A 22,458-nucleotide genomic window follows, 5' to 3' on the forward strand; every position below is an offset into this window, starting at 1 on the left:
CCATTGTTGATCTACATCTGGTTGTTGCTGTTTACATTGCTTTGTTGAACCTACATCTTCATAAGCCTATGCCTTCATTTTAGCAGTTAATATTGAGCACTTCTGCTTCATGATTAACACATTGACATTGATATGGGCAACTTGTCTGTTTTCATTTTCCTACTCCTCATCTTGATTTATAAACAAAACCTGGAAAACCTAAAAAAATAGATGTTTTGCAGTTTATTTAGAAATAATACAGAAAATATTGCTATTATATTTGGTGAAGAAAATCAGCTTTGTATAGTGTAATTCAATCTAAATAAAATGTACATTTTGTTTAAAAAATTGTACATACTTTTTGTTTATAGCTTTACTTTATAATAAGCTAGAATTGAGGTAGTTATAAGTTAATCATCAGTCTTAGTACTGCTTTCAGAAATTATCTAGACCTTCAAAAACCTAAATGTTCTGTTTTTGTATATTTTTATTGTTGTATCAGTATAATTGATTGTATTCTAAAATGTGAGGGATTGGCTTTGAATCTCAGCACCACTTATAAATAAATGAATAAAATAAAGTTCCATTCAACAACTAAAACAAATTTTTAAAAAGATATCTTATCCGATCTTATCTGTATCTATTATGTTTTTAAAAGGGGACTTTATTAATTGAACTGTGATTTAGATTTCAAGGTACATTTAAGTATTTATGTGTGTTTTTACTTGATGAAATGACATTAATTATTATAGCCTATATTCAAGATTTTTTCATTTTACCTAAATTCTAAAGAAATGGAACATGGATTAAATTTTCTATTTATGTGGTTTTTAGCCTTTATTTGCAGAGGAACTCTGACACTCTTTTTTAAAAAAATATTATTTTGTGAAATATAGTTGGATAAATGCATTGGTGGTGGTACGCTGTTTAAAACAATAGGTATGTGTAAATCCTTACTGATTAACCCAAATTTCTATTATGTACATGTAGGATTAGAAGAGAAGGAAACAAAGAAAAGAAGAAAGACAAGAAAGATGGAGAAACAAAAGGGAGGAGAGAATTTTTCCTATACAATAGCAGCAAACAAACAAATAAATAACTCATATGTTCTCATTTGATTTTTTTTTTAATTCCTCCTCCCTAACTTTGAATTAGCTTCCACTTATCAGGAAAAACATTCGACATTTTGAGATGGCTTATTTCACCATGTAGATAGTCTCCAGTTTCTTCCACGTACAGGTAAATGCCATAAAATTATTTTATAGCTTCATAATACTCCATTGTGTACATATAAACCACATTTACCTAGAGTGGATCCATAGTTTGGCTATTGTGAATTATGCTGCCGTAAACATTGATGTGGTTATGTCACTGTAGTATGCTGATTTGTAATACTTTGGATATGTACCAAGTAATGGAATAGCTGGGTCAAATGGTGTTTGCATTCTTGTTTTGAGGAATCTCCATACTGCTTTCCAAAATGATCACACTAATTTGCAGTCCCATCAACAATTTGAGTATACTTTTTCCCCCACATTCTCACCATTTATTGTTACTTCTGTTCTGTTTATAATTGTCATTGTAACTATGGTGAGATAATATCTCAATGTAATTTTGATTTGCATTACTATAATTGGTAGAGATGATGAACATTTTTTCATAAGTTCATTGATCTTTTATATGTTTGTCTATCTTTTTCTCTGAAGTGTCTGTTCGGTTCCTGATTTGCTGATTGGGTTATTTGGGGTTTTTTTGGTGTTAAGTTTTTTGAGTTCTTTGTATATCTGGAAATTAATGCCCTGTCTGAAACACAGATGACAAAATGTTCCTCCTCTGTAGGCTTTCTCTTTATGTTTATTTCCTTTGCTGTAAAGAAGCTTTTTAATTTTATGCCATCACACTTAATTAGTTGTAGTTTTATTTCTTGCATTTCAGGTGTTTTGTTAAGAAAGTTAGTTCCTGTACCAATATGTTAGTATGTTGGACCTACATTTTGTTCTAGCAATTTCAGGGGTTCTGATCTAATTCCTAAACCTCTGATTCACCCTGAATTGAATTTGTGCAAGAAAGAGGCATTAAATTTTAATCTTTTATTTATGGATTTTCAAAACTGGCTTTTCTATTTCTGTGGAGAACAACACATCAATTTTGATAGGAATTGCATTAAACCTGTAAAACATTTCTGGTAGTATGACCATTTTTTAAAATATATTTCAGTTATCAATGGACATTAATTTTATTCATATGTGGTTCTGAGAATTGAACCCATTGCCTCACACATATTAGGCAAGTGCAGCACCACTGAGTCACAATCCCACCACTAGTACAATTTTTACAATATTAATTCTGCCTACCTAAAAACATTGGATGTCTTTCCATATTCTAAGTTTTTCCTCAATTAATTTCTTTAGTGTTATGTGGTCTATCATCTTGATATGTGTATCAACTTGTTTGTTAAATTTATCCTCAAATTATTTTATTTTTGAAGTTATTGTAAATGGGATTTTTCCCTTTTTTTGTAGTTTATGCATCATTGAGTGCATAGGAATGTAATAGATTTATGAGGATTGATCTGCTAATTTGCTAAATTTATTTATGAACTCTAGAAGTCTTCTGATTCAGTGGAGTTTTGGGGGTTTTTGTTTGTTTGTTTTTCACCTTTTTTTTATTGTAAACAAATGGGATACATGTTGTTTCTCTGTTTGTACATGGGGTAAAGGCATACCATTTCTGTAATCATAAATCTACATAGGGTAATGTTGTTTGATTCATTCTGTTATTTTTTTACCTTCCCCCCCTACCTTCCCACCCCTCTTTTCCTCCACTCTTGCCCCCCTCCCTAACCCTAACTCTAACCCTAACACTAACCCTCCCACCCCTCATTATGTGTCATCATCCACTTATTAGCAATATCATTCGTCCTATGTTTTTTTGAGATTGGCTTATCTCACTTAGCATGATATTCTCCAATTTCATCCATTTGCCTGCAAATGCCATAATTTTATCATTCTTTATGGCTCAGTAATATTCCATTGTGTATATATACCACAGTTTCTTTATCCATTCATCAATTGAAGGACATCTAGGTTGGTTCCACAATCTGGCTATTCTGAACTGAGCAGCTATAAACATTGATGTGGCTGTATCTCTGTAATATGCTGATTTTAAGTCCTTTGGGTATAAGCCAAGGAGTGGGATAGCTGGGTCAAATGGTGGTTCCATTCCAAGTTTTCTAAGGAGTCTCCACACTGCTTTCCAGAGTGGCTGCACTAATTTGCAGCCCCACCAGCAATGTATGAGTGTACCTTTCTCCCCACATCCTCGCCAACACCTGTTGTTGCTTGTATTCTTGATAATTGCCATTCTAATTGGGGTGAGATGGAATCTTAGGGTAGTTTTGATTTGCATTTCTCTTATTACTAGAGATGTTGACATTTTTCCATATGTTTGTTGATTGCTTGTATATCTTCTTCTGTGAAGTGTCTATTCATTTCCTTAGCCCATTTGTCAATTGGATTATTTGCATTCTTGGTGTAGAGTTTTTTGAGTTCTTTATAGATTGTGGAGATTAGCGCTCTATCTGAAGTGTGATTGGTAAAGATTTTCTCCCACTCTGTAGGCTCTTTCTTCACATTGTTGATAGTTTCCTTTGCTGAGAGAAAGCTTTTTAGTTGGAATCTATCCCAGTTTTTGATTCTTGCTTTTATTTCTTGTGCTATGGGAGTCCTTTTGAGGAAGTCTGGTCCTAAGCCGACATGTTGAAGCTCTGGACCTACATTTTCTTCTATAAGATGCAAGGTCTCTGGTCTGATTCCGAGGTCCTTAATCCATTTTGAGTTTAGTTTCATGCATGGTGAGAAATATGGGTTTAATTTCATTCTGTTGCATATGGATTTCCAGTTCTCCCAGCACCATTTGTTGAAGAGGCTATCTTTTCTCCATTGCATATTTTTGGCCCCTTTGTCCAGTATGAGAAAATTGTATTTATTTGGGTTTGTGTCTGTGTCCTCTATTCTGTACCGTTGATCCACCTTTCTATTTTGGTACCAATACCATGCCATTTTTGTTACTATTGCTTTGTAGTAGAGTTGAAGAACTGGTATTGCGATAGCCCCTGCTTCACTCTTTCTGCTAAGGATTGCTTTAGATATTCTGGGTTTTTTATTCTTCCAGATGAATTTCATAATTGCTTGCTCTATTTCTGTAAGGTACGTCATTGGGATTTTAATTGGAATTGCATTGAATCTGTATAGCACTTTTGGTAGTATGACCATTTTGACAATATTAATTCTTCCTATCCAAGAACATGGGAGATCTTTCCACCTTGTAAGGTTTTCTTTAATTTCTTTCTTTAGTGTTCTGTAGTTCTCATTGTAGAGGTCTTTCACCTCTTTTGTGAGATTGATTCCCAAGTATTTTTTTTTCAATGCTATTGTGAATGGGGTAGTTTTCCTAACTTCTCTTTCTGAAGATTCATCACTTATGTATAAAAATGCCTTAGATTTATGAGCATTGATCTTATATCCCACTACTTTACTGAATTCACTTGTGAGATCTAAAAGTTTTCTGGTGGAATTTCCTGGTTCCTCTGAGTATATAATCATATCATCACCAAATACGGATAGTTTGAGTTCTTCTTTTCCTATTTGTATCCCTTTAATTTCTTTGGTCTGTCTAATTGCTCTGGCTAGAGTTTCAAGGACGATATTGAATAGAAGTGGTGAAAGAGGGCATCCCTGCCTTGTTCCAGATTTTAGGGAGAATGCTTTCAGTTCTTCACCATTTAGAATGATATTAGCCATGGGATTAGCATAGATGGCCTTTACAATGTTAAGGAATGTTCCAACTATCTCTATTTTTTCTACTGTTTTGACATGAAGGGGTGCTGTATTTTATCAAATGCTTTTTCTGCATCTATTGAAATAATCATGTGATTTTTCACTTTAAGTCTGTTGATATGGTGAATTACATTTATTGATTTCCTTATGTTGAACCAACCTTGCACCCCTGGGATGAAACCCACTTGATCATGGTGCACTATCTTTTTAATATGTTTTTGTATGCGATTTGCTAAAATTTTGTTGAGAATTTTTGCGTGAATGTTCATTAAGGATATTGGTCTGAAATTTTCTTTCCTCAATGTGTCTCTGTCAGGTTTATATATCAGGATAATATTGACTTCACAGAATGAGTTTGGGAGAGTTCCCTCCTCTTCTATTTTCTGGAATAATTTGAGAAGTATTGGAATGAGCTCTTCTTTAAAGGTTTTGTAGAACTCGGCTGAGAACCCATCTGGTCCTGGACTTTTCTTTGTTGGTAGGCTTTTGATGACTTCTTCTATTTCATTACTTGAAATTGGTCTATTTAAATTGTGTGTGTCCTCCTCGTTCAGTTTAGAAATTCATATATCTCTAGAAACCTGTTGATGTCTTCAAAATTTTCTATTTTGTTGGAGTATAGATTTTCAAAATAGCTTCTAATTATGTTTTGTATTTCAGTCGTGTCTGTTGTGATATTTCCTTGCTCATTCTGAATTTTAGTGATTTGGGTTTTCTCTCATCTTCTCTTTGTTAGTGTGGCTAAAGGTTTATCAATTTTGTTTATTTTTTTGAAGAACCAACTATTTACTTTGTCAATTTTTTGTATTGTTTCTTTTGTTTCATTTTGTTGATTTCATCTCTGAGTTTAACTATTTCCTGTCTTCTACTACTTTTGGTGTTGGTCTGTTCTTCTTTTTCTAGAACTTTGAGCTGTAGAGTTAGGCCGTTTATTTGTTGAGTTTTACTTCATTTATTGAATGTGCTCCATGAAATAAATTTTCCTCTAAGTACTGCTTTCATAGTGTCCCAGAGATTTTGATATGATGTTTCTTTGTTCTCATTTACCTCTAAGAATTTTTAAATTTCCTTCCTAATATCTTCTGTTATCCATTCATCATATAATAGCATATTGTTTAATTTCCAGGTGTTGGAGTAGTTTCTGTTTTTTACTCTTTCATTAATTTGTAACTTCAATCCATTATGATCTGATGGAATACAAGGTAGTGTCTCTATCTTCTTGTATTTGCTGACATTAGCTTTGTGGCATAATTTGTTGTTGGATTTTATTGATGTAACAATAAATATATGGTCTATTTTAGAGAAGGATCCATGTGCTGCTGAGAAGAAAGTGTATTCGCTCTTGGTTGGATGGTATATTCATAAATGTCTGTTAAGTCTAAATTATTGATTGTGTTATTGAGATCTATGGTTTCTTTGTTCAATTTTTGTTTGGAAGATCTGTACAGTGGTGAGAGAGGCGTGTTAAAATCACCTAGTATTATTGTGTTATGGTCTATTTGGTTTCTAAAATTGAGAAGGATTTGTTTGACATATTGGATGAGCCATTGTTTGGGGCATAGATGTTTATGATTGTTATATCTTGCTGATTTATGCTTCCCTTAAGCAGTATGAAATGTCCTTCTTTATCCCTTCTAACTAACATTGGCTTGAAGTCCACATTATCTGAAATGAGGATGGATACTCCAGCTTTTTTGCTGAGTCCATGTGCATGGTATGTTTTTCCCCATCCTTTCACCTTTAGTCTATGGGTATCTCTTTCTATGAGGTGAGTCTCTTGCAGGCAACATATTGTTGGATCTTTCTTTTTAATCCAATCTGCCAGTCTATGTCTTTTGATTGATGAATTCAGGCCATTAGCATTCAGGGTTATTATTGAGATTTGATTTGTATTCCCGGTCATTTAGTTCATTCTTAAAATTTTATTTATTTATTTATTTTTTTTGACACAACTTGGTTCTTCCTTTATTTGACAGTTCCTTTAGGATAATTCCTCCCTTTGCTGATTTGTTTCTTTGTTTTTTATCTCTTCCTCATGGAATATTTTGCTGAGAATGTTCTGTAATGCTGGCTTTCTTTTTGTAAATTCTTTTAGCCTTTGTTTATCATGGAATGATTTTATTTCATCGTCAAATTTGAAGGTAAGTTTTGCTGGGTATAAGATTCTTGGTTGGCATCCATTTTCTTTCAGAGCTTGAAAAATATTGTTCCAGGCCCTTCTAGCTTTTAGGGTCTGGATGGAAAAATCTGCTGATATCCGTATTGGTTTCCCCCTGAATGTAATTTGGTTCTTTTCTCTCACAGCCTTTAAAATCCTATCTTTATTTTGTAAGTTAGGTATTTTCATTATAATGTGCCTTGGTGTGGGTCTGTTGTAATTTTGTGTATTTGGAGTCCTATAAGCCTCTTGAACTTGATTTTCCATTTCATTCTTCAGATTTGGGAAATTTTCTGATATTATTGCATTGAATAGACTGTTCATTCCTTTGGTTTGTTTCTCTAAGCCTTCCTCAATCCCAATAATTCTCAGATTTGGCCTTCTAATGATATCCCATAGTTCTTGGAGGTTCTGTTCAAGATTTCTTACCATCTTCTCTGTTTGTTCAACTTTGTTTTCAAGGTTAAATATTTTTTCTTCAATAATCTGAGGTTCTGTCTTCCGGGTGTTCTATCCTATTGGTTATGCTTTCTATGGAGTTCTTAATTTGGTTTATTGTTTCCTTCATTTCAAGTATTTCTGTTTGTTTTTTTTTTTTTCAATATCTCTAACTCTTTATTGAAATGATCTTTTGCTTCCTGTATTTGATCTTTTAACTGTTGATTGGTGCTATCATTCAATGCCTGCATTTGCTCTTTCATCTCATCGTTTGCTTCCCTGATCATTTTAATTATGTACATTCTAAACTCCCTTTCTGTCATTTCTTCTGCCATGCTGTTGTTGGATTTTATTGATGTAACATCTAGATTTGTTTGGGGCATTTTCTTCCCTTGTTTTCTCAGTGGGTCATTAAGATATTGCAGATTTCCTCTATTAACTTATAATTTCCCTGAAGGTTGCTGGTATATCCCCTTATCCTTCAGTAGCCTGAAGTTGTGGAGGAAGTTGATAATGCAATGCTCCCCAAGGAAGCTGCCTCTCTAGTGTTGGTAACCCTCAGGTGGGGTATATTCCCTGCTAGTGGGCAGAGGTGCCTCCACTTGTTGACAAATGGTCATCCAAAGGGGAACTAGGCTACAGGCTGAGGCAAGGCCTGTTTGTGCCTGTGTCTCTGATTTTACCATCCCTGTGGGAAAACCTCACCCAGCAGGGAAGACTCACTCGGTGGGGACGTCTCGCTGGTCAGTTCCCCTCCTAGAGGTTCCCCTCAATCTACAACTACTGCCTGGGCTGGGCTGTCTTCCTCTGCAATATTCCCAGGGGTTCAGACCTACCTCCTGGGCCTGGGAGCCTCACCCTTCACAGACGAATCTCCTTAGGCTGCCTCTCCTCAGAGAATCTGCCCGCAGTCCTGGAAACTTCGCTCCACCCCTAGGTGTGTCTCTGTGTGCAGCTCTTCCACCAAGAAGTCGCCTAGGTCCTGGGACCCTGCTCTGCACCTAATCGCCTGGCTATGTGGCCCCTCCTCTGAGCCGCCACCTGGAGCCCTGTACAATAGCTCAGAGACCCAGAGACCCGCCACACACCTCCTCCTCCGGACAGCCGGCCGGTTTCCGACGCAGTCACTAGGAGTCCAAGCAACTCACTTCGCGTCTCCTCCTCCCGCCAACCGCCTGGAGCCCTAGGTAGTCACTCCGAGTACAAGTGACCTACCCTGTTCCTCCTCCTCCTCAGGGTAGTCCCCGGGTGTTCAGGAGCGGTTGCTCCAAGACCAAGCGACGCACCATGCTCTTCCTCCAGGCACCCCCCCAGTGTTCAGAAGCGGTTGCTCTGAGTCCAAACAGCTAGCCACGCAGCTCCTCCTCTGGCAACCACCTGTAGCTCTCATGCAGTCACTCCTAGACCAAGCGACCCGCCATGCTTCTCCTCTTCCTCCGGGCAGCCCCCCGGTGTTCAGAAGAGGTCGTTCTGGGTCTAAACAGCTCACCACGCAGCTCCTTCTCAGGCAGCTGCCCGGAGCCCCAGTGGTTGCTCCAAGTCCAAGCGCTGTGCTGAGCAGCCACCTCTATGATGTTCCCAGTGGTCCGTGTTTACCACTCCAGCAGGGGGAGGGGCGTCTCGCCGGACAACTCTACTTCACAAAGTTCCCTGCGTTCCAGGGCTACCGCCCCATCTGGGACCTCCCCAACGGGAGATACTCACCCAGTGACTTTGAGTTGGTCCCAAGTCTCTCAATATCTCCTCTTTTGAATCCTGCATCCTGGCGCCACATGAAATGCAGCCGCCCTCTAGTCTGCCATCTTGAAACCCCCCCAACATCATTCTTAAAGGAGAAAAACTGAAAGCATTCCCTTTAAAAGAGAGAACAAGACAGAGATGTCCTCTTTCACCACTTCTATTCAACATTGTCCTTGGAATTCTAGCCAGAACAATTAGACAGACTAAAGAAATTAAAGGGATATGAATAGGAAAAGAGTAACTTAAGCTGTAACTATTTGCTGATGACATGATTCTATATTTAGAGGATCTAAAAACCTCCTCCAGAAAACTTTTAGACCTCATCAATGAATTCAGCAAAATAGTATGCTATAAAATCAACATGCACAAATCAAAAGCATTTTTATATACAAGTAACAAAACAGCTGAAAGGGAAAGGAGGAAAAAAACTCCATTTGCAATAGCTTTCAAAAAAAAAAATAAAATACTTCGGAATCAATCTAACCAAAGGGGTAAAAGATCTCTACAATGAAAACTACAAAACATTGAAGAAAGAAATTGAGGAAGACCTTATAAGATGGAAAGATCTCTCATGTTCTTGGATAGGGAGAATTAATACTGTCAAAATGGCCATAATACCAAAAGTGCTCTACAGATTCAATGCAATTCCTATTAAAATCCCAATGATATACCTTACAGAAATAGAGCAAGCAATTATGAAATTCATCTGGAAGAATAAGAAACCCAGAATAACTAAAGCAATCCTTAGCAGAAAGAATGAAGCAGGGGGTATCACAATACCAGATCTTCAACTATACTACAAAGCAATAGTAACAAAAACAGCATGGTATTGGCACCAAAATAGACAGGTTGATCAATGATACAGAATAGAGAACATACACACAAACCCAAATAAATAGAATTTTCTCATACTAGAGAAAGGGGCCAAAAATATGCAATGGAGAAAAGATAACCTCTTCAACAAATGGTGCTGGGAGAATTGGAAATCCATATGCAACAGAATGAAACAAAATCCATATCTCTCACCCTGCACAAAAATCAACTCAAAATGGATCAAGGATCCTGAAATCAGACCAGAGACCTTGCATCTTACAGAAGAAAAAGTAGGTCCAAATTTTCAACATGTCAGCATAGGATCAGACTTCCTTAACAGGACTCCCATAGCACAAGAAATAAAAGCAAGAATCAATAATTGGACAGATTCAAACTAAAAAGCTTTCTCTCAGCAAAGGAAATTATCAGCAATGTGAAGAGAGAGCCTACAGAGTGGGAGAAAATCTTTACCAATCATACTTCAGATAGAGCACTAATCTCCAGAATCTATAAAGAACTCAAAAAAAACTCTACACCAAGAATACAAATAACCCAATCAACAAATGAACTAAGGATATGAACAGATGTTTCACAAAAGAAGATCTACAACCAGTCAATAGATATATGAAAAAATGTTCAACAGCTCTAGTAATAAGAGAAATGCAAATCAAAACTTCCCTAAGATTCCATCTCATCCCAATTAGAATGGCAATTATCAAGAATACTAGCAATAATAGGTGTTGGAGAGGATGTGAGGAAAAAGATACACTCATACATGGCTGGTGGGGCTGCAAATTAGTGCGGCCACTCTGGAAAGCAGTGTGGAAATTCCTTAGAAAACTTGGAATGGACCCACAATTTGACCCAGCTATCCCACTCCTTGGGATACCTATACCCAAAGAACTTAAAATCAGCATACTATAGAGATCCAGGCACATCAATGTTCATAACTGCTCAATATATATATATATATATATATATTAGTCATAATATATATATATATATTAGTCATAAAGAATGATAAAATTATGGCATTTGTAGGCAAATGGATGAAATTGGAGAATATCATGCTAAGTGAGTTAAGCCAATCTCAAAAATCCAAAGGAGAATGATCTCGCTGATAAGTGGATCATGACACATAGTGGGCAGTGGGAGGGTTAGTGTTAGGGTTAGGTTTAGGGTTAAGAAGGGGGGCAAAAATGGGGGAATTAAGGACTTATAGAGTGAAAAGAGGGGTGGGAGGAGTGGGGGGGAAGGGAAAAATAACAGGATGAATCAAACAACATTACCCTATGTAAATTGATGATTACACAAATGGTATGCCTTACTCCATGTACAAACAGAGAAACAACATGTATCCCATTTGTTTACAATAAAAAAAAAAACCAAAATAAGCCAAAATGACCATGAATATGCATCATATCACAATAATAGCACTGAATGTTAATGGCCTAACATCATCAATCAAAGGACATAGACTGGCAGATTGGATTAAAAAGAAAGATCCCAAAATAAGCTGCCTTTAAGAGACTCATCTTATAGAAAAAGACACCCACAGACTAAAACTAAAGGTGAAAGGATGGGAAAAAAACATTCTGGGCTCAATCGACTCAGTAAAAAACAGGGGTCTCCATTCTCATATCAGATAAAGTGTACTTCAAACCTATGTTAGTCAGAAGGGATAAAGAAGGACATTTCATAATACTCCAGGAACCATAAACTAGCAAGACATAATGATTTTAAGTATTTATACTCCAAACAATGAAGCATCTATGTACATCAAACAAACCCTTCTCAATTTCAAGAATCAATAGACCACAACACAATAATACTAGGTGACTTTAACACACCACTCTCACTACTGACTAGATGCTCTCAACAAAAACTCAACAAGAAAACTACATAATTAAATAATATAATAAATTATATAGGCTTAATGGACATATACAGAGCATTTCATCCATCATGGAGTGAATACACTTTCTTCTCAGCAGTTCATGGATCCTTCTCTAAAATAGACCATTTTCTATGCCACAAAGCAGCCATTTGTAAATACAAAAAAAAAAAAAAAAAAAGATTCTACTTTCTATTCTATCAGACCATAACAGAACGCAATTAGAAATCACTGATAAAATAACAAACAGAAACTATTCCCACTCCTAGAGACTAAATAATATGCTATTGAATGATACGATGATAACAGAAGATATCAGGGAGGAAACAAAAAAAAAACTTTAGTCGTAAGTGAGAAAAATGACACAACAGTATTAAGATGAAAGTTCATTTCATTGAACTCATATATTAAAAAAATAAAAAGTAACAAGAAAATGACCTAACAGTATATCTCAAAGCCCTAGGAAAAAACAGATCAACACCAAAAATAGTAGAAGACTGAAAATAATGAAAATCATAGCTGAAATCAATGAAATTGAAACAAGAGAAACAATTCAAAAAATTGCCAAGACAAAAAGTTAGTTCTTTGAAAAAGTAAACAGAATAGATAAACCCTCCCTTAGCCACACTAATGAAGAGGAGAAAAAAAATTCAAACTACTAGAATTTGTGAGGAAAAAGGAAAGATCACAACAGACACCATTGAAATACATAACATAATTAATAGCTACTTTGAAAAATGTATACTCCAACAAAATAGAAAATATTGAAGACATTGACAAATTTTTAGAGACATCTGATCCTCCCAAACTGAATCAGGAAGATGTACACAATTTAAACAGATCAATTGCAAGTAATGAAATGGAAGAAACTATCAAAAGCCTACCAATCAAGAAAAGTCCAGAACCAGATGGATTCTCAGTCAATTTCTATAAGATCTTTGAAGAAGGACTAATACCAATACTAATCAAAATATTCCAGGAAATAGAAAAGGAGGAAATCCTTCAAACTTACTCTGTGAAACTAATATCACTCTTATACCAAAACCAGACAAAGATGCATCAAGAAAATAAAACTTTAGAACAATATCCCTGATGAACAGAGATTTAAAAATCCTTAACAAAATTCTGGAAAATTGCATACAGAAACATATTAAAAGATAGTGCACCATGATGAAATGGGGTTCATCCCAGGGATGCAAGGTAGGTTCAACATACAGAAATCAATAAATGTAATTAATCACATCAGCAGACTTAAAGCTAAGAATTATGTAATTATTTCAATAGATGCCTAGAAAGCATTTGATAAAATACAGTACCCCTTCATGCCTTAAAACACTAGAAAACATATGGATAGTAGAAAAATACCTCAACATTGTAAAGGCTCTCTGACTTTTGAGCAAGATCGTTCTAAATGGAGAGTTACTGAAAGCATTCTCTCTAACAACTGGAACAGGATAGGGATGCCCTCTTTCACCACTTCTATTCGACATCCTCCTTGAAACATTAGCCAGAGCAATTAGATAGACCAAAGAAATTAAATGGGTACAAATAGGAAAAGAAGAACTTATGCTGTCACTATTTGCCAATGACATGAATCTATATTTAGAGAATACAAAAAACTTCACCAGAAAATGTCTAGAACTAATAAATGAATTCAGTGGAATAGTAGGATATGAAATCAATATGCATAAATGTAATGTATTTCTATTCATAAGTGATGAATCCTCTGAAAGAGAAATTTAGAAAACCACTCCATTCACAATATCCTCAAAAAATTAATAAATAAAATACTTGGGAGTCGATCTAACAAAAGAGGTAAAAGACCTCTACAATAAAAACTACAGAACACTAAAGAAAGAAATTGAAGAAAACTTTAGAAGGTGAAAAGATCTCACACATTCTTGGATAGGCAGAATTAATATTGTCAAAATGGCCATTCTACCAAAGACACTATACAGATTCAAAGCAATTCCAATAAAAATTCCAAAGACATTCCTCACAGAAATAGAGAAAGCAATCATAAGTCTCATCTGGAAGAATAAGAGACCTCAAATAGCCAAAACAATCCTTAGCAGAAAACGTGAAGCAGGAGGTATCACAATTCCAGAACTTAAACTATACTATAGACCAATAAAAACAAAAATGACATGGTATTGGCACCAAAATAGACAGGAAGGCCAATGGTACAGAATAGAAGACACACACAAACCCACATAAATATAGTTTTCTCATACTAGACAAAGGAACCAAACACATACAATGGAGAAAAGATAGTTTGTTCAACAAATGGTACTAGGAAAACTGGAAATCCATATGCAGTAAAATGAAATTAAACCTCTATCTCTCACCCTGCACAAAACTCAAAATGGATCCAGAACCTTGGAATTAGTCCAAGACCCTGCACCAAATAGAAGACAATGTAGATACGAATCTTTATCATGTTGGTTTAGGATCAGAGTACCTTAACAAGACTCCCAAAGCACAAGAAATCAAAGCAAGAATCAATAAAGGGGAAGGATTCAAAGAAAAGCTTTTTCTCAGCAAAGGATACAATCTATAATGTGAAAAAAGAGCTTACAAAGTGGGAGAAAATATTTTCCACACACATTTCAGATAGGGCACTAATCTCCAAAATTTATAAAGACTTACAAAACTTTACACCAAAAATACAAAACCCATCAATAAATGGGCCAAGGCACTGGACAGACACTTTACAGAAGACATACAGGCAATTAATAAATATGTCAAAGAGTTTTCAATATCTCTAGGAATTAGAGAAATGCATATTAAAACAGTTTTAAGATTTCATCTTACTCCAATTAGAATGGCTATAATCAAAACACAAACAGTAATTGATCTTGGCGTGGATGTGGGGAAAAGGCACACTTTTACATTGCTGGTGGAGTTGCAAATTGGTGCAACCACTCTGGAAAGCAGTGAGGAAATTCCTCAGAAAACTTGGAATGGACCTATCTTTTGACCCACTCCTCAGTTTTTACTCAGGGGACTTAAAATTAGCATACTACAGTAACATAGTCACATCTATGTTTATAGTAGCTGAATTCATAATAGCTAGATTGTGGAACCAACCTAGATGCCCTTCAACAGATGAATGGATAATGAAACTGTGGTGTATATACACAATGGAATATTTTTCAACCATAAATAAGAATAATATTATGGCATTTGCAGATACATGGATGGAAATAGAGAACATCATGCTAAGTGAAATAAGCCAATCCCCCTAAACCAAAGACCAGAATGTTTTCCCTGATAAGTGGATGATGATATATAATGCTGGGGGTGGTGAAAGAAGAATGGATGAACTTTAGAATATGTAGAGGAAAATGAGAGGGGGGAGTGGGGATGAAAGATGGTGGAATGAGACAGACATCATTATCCTATGTGCATGAATGATTACAGGAATGGTATGAATCTACATCATGCACAACCATAGAAATGAAAAGATGTACCCCATTTGTGTACAAATGAATCAAAATGCAGTCCATAAAAAGAAAAAAGAAAAAAATACAGTCATCCAAAGTGGATATAGAATTAAGTTACTATAGTTTTATTTTTGTTATTTTAATTGACAAATAAAAACGGTATATCTTGTTGTGTTGTGAGAATCAGGCAAGAGGTGACAGCAGCACTAGAGTGGGAGAAATCACTTTATTTTATGTCATTCAGTCCAGAGATCAGCACTCCAAATTCTGAGCATTCCTTACCAGTGTTTCATAACATTTACAGGTTATCTAGTGTCATAAGTTTTCCAGTCTAAAATGATACATAATTGTGCACAAGTTTTCAAAGAATGATAAATGATTTTATGTAAAGGTTTTCAAGCAGAAAGTGTGTTTACAGAAGCAGAGAGTGATAAGCAGGGGCATGGATCCTCTTATAAGGCCTTCTTTAAATCTCTAGCTTTGGTCCTGGAGCATTCACAGGGGTGTTTACACTTCAAAGGAAAGTAGTTAACTCCTAGGGAAAGTCCTTTACAATCCTAAAGGAAGGAGAAAATGGTGCTAATTAGGTTCCCTGAAAACCAGTTCACAAGAATGGGGAAGGTAACTCCCTTCCTTACCCAAGTACTAATTTTTACATTGTTCTTAGATTACTTTATATCCAGGTCTGGGTCAGTTATCCAATACATCTCCTTCCTTCTGATGGCCCATAAATCTTTTTAAGATTTATGTCCATGTCCTCCAAACTAAGCCACTCTTAACTTTGATGAACCATTTGGACTTTTATAACTTCTAAGTGGAAGCAGACAAATTGGATCCGCATTTTAAGAATGAAGGTGTGCTAGGATGATCATAAGAAGGAGTTCTGTAGAACCAGCAGTAGAAACCAGGAAGTTGAGCTCCAGATTTTGCTCTAAATGCTCCATGAGTTAGCTAATTCATTGTTTCCTTCTTGTAACCCTCTCTTTTAATTGTTGAGCCATGACTCTGTCTAGTCCCAATTGTTTTACATTAAAAACAGCATTCTTCATTTAAGAGGAGGAACAGTCTTTCTTTTTCAACTGTTATTATATCTAGTCCTCTTCAGTTTTGTGAAACTACTGATACTCAGGAGTCTAATTGGTCTTGTGTGGCCACTATCAATTTGGCCATAATTATTAATTTTAGTATAAATTAATACATGTATACAACATATGGATCCACTTCACTGTGGATTGCATAATTCTAATTCCTTGTGATTTTTTTCTTATATGTAATAGACCTAAATGACTATTTTTTTCACTCTCTCTCTCTTTCTTGATGATTGAGAAAAATTTACCTTTACAGTCCCTGTTTTTAATTATCATAAGCCTGCTGATAGATGTCAGTGGAAAGTTATTCCTCAAGGTGTGTTAAATAACCCAACATTATGTCTACAGTTTGTAAAGAAGCCTTTTCAGCATTTCTGACATATTATTCCCACATATTCTTATTTATCATTATATGGATGATATTTTGATTGCTGGACCAAATCTCTCATAAAAAGATAAATTACAACACATTCTGTTACAATCTGGATTCCATGTGGCCACAGAAAATATTTAATTACTACTCTCTATTAACTATTTAGGACATAAGATACTCCAACATTATTCCATTCCTTAAATTCCAAAATTGACTCTTCCTTCCATTTTTTCCTTAGTTCATTTGCAAAAATTTTTAGGACTTTTAATTGAACCCAACAATATATTTGTTTGGCTACTGATTTGCTGTTCCTTTTTTTCACCTATTGAAAAAGTAACAAACTCCCACCAGTTTTTTTCCAGTTAACTCCTGTATTGTCTACAGTTCTTCAGCGTGTGAATGAGAAATTATCTACAATTCTTATAGATAGACTCCTAACACTCAGTTTTCCTTTATCTCTAACAATCTTTACAGGAAAACCTTATGACTTTGTTACAGTTATTACCATTTATAATCAAAACCTAAATATAATACAGTGGTTATCTTCTCCTCAACTTTCAGGAAGAAATATTCTATGTGTATGCTCAATTGATCTCAGGTGGTTGCAATCATATTTTATCTCTTACAGAAATGAATATTAATGTTCTTTATCTTACTTAGAACTAGACTTTATGTTTACAGTATTTACAATTTTCTTCATATTATCAGGCTGTCTTAACTGATTCTTTAGCTCCTATTGCTTTCCATGTACCTCCAGATGAACGCCTTTCTTTATTGTGTCAAATCTCTCATCCTCCTTCTTCTATAATCTCCCCCATTCCACTTTCCAGTGGGATTACTATCTATACTGATGGAGGAAAACAACAGGGTGTGGTATCTATATTCACTGATAAAAAGTGAACTGATTATTACACATTGCCTTAAGCTTCTTCTCAGTGAGCAGAATTCACTGCAATTATTTTGGCTTTTCATATGTTTCCCACTGCCTTAAACATCATTACAGATTCTCAGATGCACATTTGGGTTATCTAAGATAAGAATGGACATTCAGCTTTGTACTCTCTATTAGTATCTGGAATACTAGCTTAGATTCAGAAACTTTTTTTTTTTTTTTTTTTTTTTTTTTTTTTTTTTTGGTACTGGGGATTGAACCCAGGGGAGCTTACCACTGAGCCACATTTTTGGTATTTTATTTAGAGAAAGGGTCTCACTGAGTTACTTAGCACCTCACTAAATTTCCAAACTGATGCCTCATATTTTCTCTGTAATTTTATCATCTCCTTTGGGCTGTAATTTGCTAACCCTAGTTATCACTCTTCCATCTCTTTTACAGGATCAGATGGCTTCAGTGTTTCTTGTTCACATATGTAGCCACACTAATATTCCTGGACCACTCACTGAAGGAAATGTTCATGCTAATGCTGCTATAAAATTACTTTATCCTGTCTTTTAGATGCTATGGAATCACACTTCTTTTTTTTCATCAAAATGCTCATTTATTAATGAAAACCTTTCTACTTCCTCTCAACAGGCCCACTTCATCGTTAATAATTGCTCTCTTTGCACACCCTTTTGTTCCCCTACTTTGGAAACTGTAAACACTCAAGGTTTACATTCTAATGCCCTTTGGTAGATGGATGTAACTAATTTTCCTCTCTTCCACCCTTATTCTTTTTTACATGTTACTATAATACTCAGTAGGTTGCCCAGTGGGTAGAAACAGCTCAGCAAGTCTGCAGCATTCTATTCGAATGAATCTACCAGGTATCAGCTCACCATGGCAGCCAGCCGGCAAGCACTAGGTTTGCCCTATAATCTAGCCCTTGTCTCAGGCCTTGGGTTGCCTATGACCAGTGCACCATATGACCTTGCAGGGCTCCCTTCTGGGTGGTCAGGGCAGCTTCTGGAGATGGGTTGAAATCATGCCCACTTCCAACAAAAAAGGCACTAACCATGTCTACCTTCATCCTTCATGAAATCATTTCTCATTTTGGAATGCCTGCCTCCTTCCAGTCAGATAATGGGCCTGAATTTATCTCTCAAATTTCCCAGCAACTTGCCAAGGCTCTTGGGGTCCCATGGCATTTCCACATTCCCTTTCACCCAAAATCATCAGATAAAGCAAAATGAACAAATCAAACTCTTAAAAATGTCTTAACCAAGTTCTCTTTAGAACTTCACCTTGGCTGAGTTAAACTCCTGTGCCCTTGCTCTTCTACATCTTTGTTCACTCCCAGAGAAATTGCTGATATTTTACCTTTTAAGTTGATGTATGGTTGTCCCATCCTTCCCCCTGGGATAGTGCCCCTTATTTCCCTCTTCCTTCTCATATATTCATTCCTCTCCTAAACTACATTCAGGCTTTCTTATGGGGTCACATCCTCTCCTTTATGCCCAAACTCCTGTCTGGCCCCCTGGCTCAACCTCTTCAAATAGGAGACCAAGTTCTTATCTCTCCTCTTCAGGAGGTTCCAGCCCTCTATCTCCCAAGTGGCAGGGCCCTCATATGGTGATCCTGGCTATGGCAAGAGCTGTTAAGGTGCAAGGTTTACCAGGATGGCTATACATTTCTTGGGTTAAGCTTTACTCTCAATCCACAAACCCCTCTGCAGCTTTTAACCCTCAGACTTCTTCCAACCAATACTTAGCCACTCCAGTGGGACCTTTCTGTCTTAGACTGAAGGTCATCAAGCCCTCTACTCTTCTCCCTATTCCAGAGGCTGAGGACCAGAGCACCGAGATACTGGACAACAACACCTAGCCATGAAGACTGGATTGCCATTCTTGCCTCCCCTGCCATTTGCCCTGTCATTTTTCTAACTGTCAAATTTTTTCCCAATAGATCTGTCCAGATGACTCATTTCCTCCCTCCCAGATTGCCTATGGGACTGCTGGAAGACTGACTCCTACTGTCCCAAGGGATGTTTCATTCATCTTGCATATGTTCACAGTCAATGCTTAGATGATCCACTCTTAACACAGACTCAATTTAACTAACACTCTCATGTCTCAGGGATGTTGGATGTACATGACAGCGGGGTTCTCTCACCTTCTGGCTAGTGCCCTAGACTTTAACAGCTCTTTGACTTTCAACAGCACCCCCTTGGAGCAGATGATCAGGGGTCTTTCTCTTCCAATTTGCTTTTAGGTGCATATCTTCTAGTTGAAATACTCTGTGGGTTCACTAGAAAAGGGAAGTGCTCTCAGGAAGAGTGCTGCCAATATGTCAACCAGTCAGGTATTAATCAGCTTGTATTACAGGAATATCAGGACCTCACCGGAAAGACTCATAGACTAGCTACAAGTGCATTCCCTAGAGGAACTATCTGGTCCTCAACCCTCACCTGCTGTAAAGACATCTTTCTCCCCTGTATCAGCTCTATGGCCACATGCAGCAGGAAATAATAAGTCTTAACCCAGGCACACAAAGAATTCTTCTTATAAAAACAAAAACAGGGAAATATAATACTCTGTGGGTTGCCCAGTGGGCAGATGCTGTGCAGCAAGTCTGCAACTGCTGGTGCAGCTCTCTGACCATGTGAACCTGCTGGGTGCCAGCTCATCTTGGCAGGCAGCAGGTGGGTGCTAGATTTGTCTTGCAATTCAGTCTTTGTCTCAGGCCTCAGCCTTCCTATGGCCAGTGCACCATATGACCTTCTGGGGCTCCCTTCTAAGTGGTAGGGCACAGGACAGCCTGTGGGGGAAGGCAATGGAGGATGAGAGGACCACCAGCTGTCAGTCTGCAATCCTAGTCAGTCATTTGTCCATTCATCAGCCTGTGCTTGGCAGCCATTGGCCTGATCCCTAACCTGTGAATTTTAACTACTCAAAAATTGGCCCAATCATTATTAGCCCATTATATTCAATTACTTAAGAGAAGTTCCCCCGCCATGCTTTCTCTCTCTTTCTCTCTTCAGAGCAGACACTGTTCATCTGCCTAATAAAATTTGTGTGAGTTCCCACATCCAGAGTGGTTTGTCTGGGCACTTTTCACTTCTCAGTTACCATAGATACATCCTCAGGCTTCATATGGGCCAGTGCACAGTGTTCAGAGAAGGTCTCAACCTGTATCTCTCTTGTGCTCCTTTGCATCACCACTGTGGATAAAGCTCATTGTTTAAAACCTGACAATGGCCCTGCTTATATTTCTAGTGTCTTTGCTCAATTTTGTTATCAATGGAATATAATCCTAACCCATTGAATTCCTCACAATCCTACTGGACAGGGCTTAGTTGAATGTGCACATCATATGCTTAAAACTTGTCTTAATAAAAGGGGGTGGAACTTAGCCTTTTTATATTGGTAATGCTGTCAATATTGCCTTGCTCACAATAAATAATACACATTGCTGATCTTCTGCTTTGGACAGGCACTTTATCCCTAAGGAACTACTACCAAAGATTTATGTAAAATATCTAGTTCTACCAGATATGATATGGTGGTACCCTACACCTTTTGTTATATGAGGGAGGGGTTATGCTGCTGTTCTTATCCCTACATGTTCTTATCCTGTTTGGATTCCTGCCAGGTGTGTGAGACCATCAGTCATGAATTGGCACTGAGACTTTACAATTTGAGACCCAAATTCCATTTAACCTTGTATGAAGAAACCTCCAAAAAAATCAAGAGACTGAAGAAACCCTTAGTCTTCTAAGTTTGTGGTGACTTGGGAGGATATAAAGAATTTAATGACATCTGCTTCACAATTGCTAACCTAGATGAGTTTAAAAAGTACTGCAGAAAATTTGGTTACAGGTCTGTTTGCAAAACTTACCCAAACTATTTTGGCTATTATTGTGTTATTTCTCATTGTATCCTTGTTGGTGGTGACCCCGTACTTAATGCAAATTGTTAGTTCTGAAAATTTGTATCCATCAAGCTATTTTTGATAATACGGCTGCTATTAGTTATTTGCTGTTGTTACATCATAAGGGATGTCCAGAATTTAATAATATGCATTGTTAAAATTTAACTGGTAATATAACCCTATTCAAAAGAAATTGAATCATTTTAAAGACATTGTAAAGAAGGTGCAACAAAGTGATGGGGGTTGGGATTTATTAGATTTATTAACCTCATGGCTACCAAATTATACATGAATCAAACAGCTTTTCATTGTAGGATGTTTATTGATACTTTCCTTATTATGCTGTTCTTGTTTTTGCCATTGTCTGCCTTGCTTTCTCCCTCCACCTTCCTTAAGCAGAAGACAAGTTGTGTCTATTCAAAAGTCCATACAAAACAAAAAAGGGGAGTTGTAGGGATTTCAGGCCAGTCAATGTACAGAGGAGCCATGTCATCAAGCAAACTCCTCAGGACAATAGGCCTTCTGTGTGAATGATTTAGAAATGCTCTGCAGTTCCTCTGTCCTTGAAGCCTGGAGATATTATCTTATAATAACATTTGGTACTAGTGGACTCTAAGAAGCAAGCAAGTTATGTGACCTGCACTTGAGCAAAGTTAACTGCACTATGTAACATAGTATAACTTGATTGACTCTGCAATAAATAACAAAGTGCGTTGTCTTTCCCACAGGAGCCACTTCTTGCTGTATGCCATCCTGTTTACTTATCTCTTTATTACTTTCCCCTGAACCTTTACAGTTGGATCCCAATTAATCTTCACAATGTGAGGCACTGGGTTCAATCTTTAGCACCACATAAAAATAAATAAAGGCATGTTGTACATCTA

This window comes from Sciurus carolinensis, chromosome Y, assembly GCF_902686445.1.
Source record: "Sciurus carolinensis chromosome Y, mSciCar1.2, whole genome shotgun sequence".
In the NCBI taxonomy this organism is placed as follows: Eukaryota; Metazoa; Chordata; class Mammalia; order Rodentia; family Sciuridae; genus Sciurus; species Sciurus carolinensis.